Below are 3,026 nucleotides of genomic sequence, written 5' to 3' on the forward strand. Positions count from 1 at the left end.
TTAAATTTGCAGTTTTTTAATAGCAATCTTCAATTTTAGGAGTTTTATATACTACTATTGGGAATGTAAATGGACACAATCTTTATGGTGAATAATATAAATCAAAATTCTCAAAAACTTACATATCCTTTCACCAAGCAATTCCATTTCCGAAAATGTATCATCTGGAAATAGTTATTTTTGTACAGATGTGACTGTCTTTTTTTTTTTTATCTTCATTTTATTGAGATATATTCACATACCACACAGTCATACAAAACAAATCGTACTTTCGATTGTTTACAGGACCATTACATAGTTGTACATTCATCACCTAAATCAATCCCTGACACCTTCATTAGCACACACACAAAAATAACAAGAATAATAATTAGAGTGAAAAAGAGCAATTGAAGTAAAAAAGAACACTGGGTACCTTTGTCTGTTTGTTTCCTTCCCCTATTTTTCTACTTGTCCATCCATAAACTAGACAAAGTGGAGTGTGGTCCTTATGGCTTTCCCAATCCCATTGTCACCCCTCATAAGCTACATTTTTATACAACTGTCTTCGAGATTCATGGGTTCTGGGTTGTAGTTTGATAGTTTCAGGTATCCACCACCAGCTACCCCAATTCTTTGGAACCTAAAAAGGGTTGTCTAAAGTGTGCGTAAGAGTGCCCACCAGAGTGACCTCTCGGCTCCTTTTGGAATCTCTCTGCCACTGAAGCTTATTTCATTTCCTTTCACATCCCCCTTTTGGTCAAGAAGATGTTCTCCGTCCCACGATGCCGGGTCTACATTCCTCCCCGGGAGTCATATTCCAGGTTGCCAGGGAGATTCACTCCCCTGGGTGTCTGATCCCACGTAGTGGGGAGGGCAGTGATTTCACCTTTCAAGTTGGCTTAGCCAGAGAGAGAGGGCCACATCTGAGCAAGAAAGAGGCATTCGGGAGGAGGCTCTTAGGCACAACCATAGGGAGGCCTAGCCTCTCCTTTGCAGCAACCGTCTTCCCAAGGGTAAAACTTATGGTAGAGGGCTCAACCCATCAAACCACCAGTCCCCTATGTCTGTGGTCATGTTAGCAACCATGGAGGTGGGGTAGGCAAATACCCCTGCATTCTCCACAGGCTCCTCAAGGGGGCACTACATTTTTTTTTCCTTGTTTTTCTTTTTTTTTTTTTTAACTTTCCCTTCTTTTTTAAATCAACTGTATGAAAAAAAAGTTAAAAAGAAAACAAACATACAATAAAAGAACATTTCAAAGAGACCATAACAAGGGAGTAAGAAAAAGACAACTAACCTAAGATAACTGCTTAACTTCCAACATGTTCCTACTTTACCCCAAGAAAGTTACATAATATAGCAACATTTCTGTGAACTTGTTCCTACTATATCCATCAGAAATTAACAGACCATAGTCATTCCTGGGCATCCCCAGAACATTAAATAGCTTATCTGTTCTTCTTGGATTATTGTTCCCCCTTCCTTAATTGCTCTCTATTGCTAGTTCCCCTACATTCTACATTATAAACCATTTGTTTTACATTTTTCAAAGTTCACATTAGTGGTAGCATATAATATTTCTCTTTCTGTGCCTGACTTATTTCGCTCAGCATTATGTCTTCAAGGTTCATCCATGTTTTCATATGTTTCACGAGATCATTCCTTCTTACTGCCGTGTAGTATTCCATCGTGTGTATATACCACATTTTATTTATCCACTCATCTGTTGAAGGACATTTGGGTTGTTTCCATCTCTTGGCAATTGTGAATAATGCTGCTATGAACACTGGCATGCAGATATCTGTTCGTGTCACTGCTTTCCGATTTTCCGGGTATATACCGAGAAGTGCAATCGCTGGATCGAATGGTAGCTCTATATCTAGTTTTCTAAGGAACTGCCAGACTGACTTCCAGAGTGGCTGAACCATTATACAGTCCCACCAACAATGAATAAGAGTTCCAATTTCTCCACATCCCCTCCAGCATTTGTAGTTTCCTGTTTGTTTAATGGCAGCCATTCTAACCGGTGTTAGATGGTATCTCATTGTGGTTTTAATTTGCATCTCTCTAATAGCTAGTGAAGCTGAACATTTTTTCATGTGTTTCTTGGCCATTTGTATTTCCTCTTCAGAGAACTGTCTTTTCATATCTTTTGCCCATTTTATAATTGGGCTGGCTGTACTATTGTCATTGAGTTGTAGGATTTCTTTGTATATGCAAGATATCAGTCTTTTGTCAGATACATGGTTTCCAAAAAGTTTTTCCCATTGAGTTGGCTGCCTCTTTACCTTTTTGAGAAATTCCTTTGAGGTGCAGAAACTTCTAAGCTTGAGGAGTTCCCATTTATCTATTTTCTCTTTTGTTGCTTGTGCTTTGGGTGTAAAGTCTAGGAAGTGGCCGCCTAATACAAGGTCTTGAAGATGTTTTCCTACATTATCTTCTAGGAGTTTTATGGTACTTTCTTTTATATTGAGATCTTTGGTCCATTTTGAGTTAATTTTTGTGTAGGGGGTGAGGTAGGGGTCCTCTTTCATTCTTTTGGATATGGATATCCAACTCTCCCAGCCCCATTTGTTGAAAAGACCATTATGACTCAGTTCAGTGACTTTGGGGGCCTTATCAAAGATCAGTCGGCCATAGATCTGAGGGTCTATCTCTGAATTCTCAATTCGATTCCATTGATCTATATGTCTATCTTTGTGCCAGTACCATGCTGTTTTGGCAACTGTGGCTTTATAATAAGCTACAAAGTCAGGGAGTGTAAGTCCTCCCACTTCGTTTTTCTTTTTTAGAGTGTCTTTAGCAATTCGAGGCATCTTCCCTTTCCAAATAAATTTGATAACTAGCTTTTCCAAGTCTGCAGAGTAGGTTGTTGGAATTTTGATTGGGATTGCATTGAATCTGTAGATGAGTTTGGGTAGAATTGACATCTTAATGACATTTAGCCTTCCTATCCATGAACATGGAATATTTTTCCATCTTTTAAGGTCCCCTTCTATTTCTTTTAGTAGAGTTATGTAGTTTTCTTTGTATAGGTCTTTTAC

Source organism: Choloepus didactylus, chromosome 21 (assembly GCF_015220235.1).
Source record: "Choloepus didactylus isolate mChoDid1 chromosome 21, mChoDid1.pri, whole genome shotgun sequence".
NCBI lineage: Eukaryota > Metazoa > Chordata > Mammalia > Pilosa > Megalonychidae > Choloepus > Choloepus didactylus.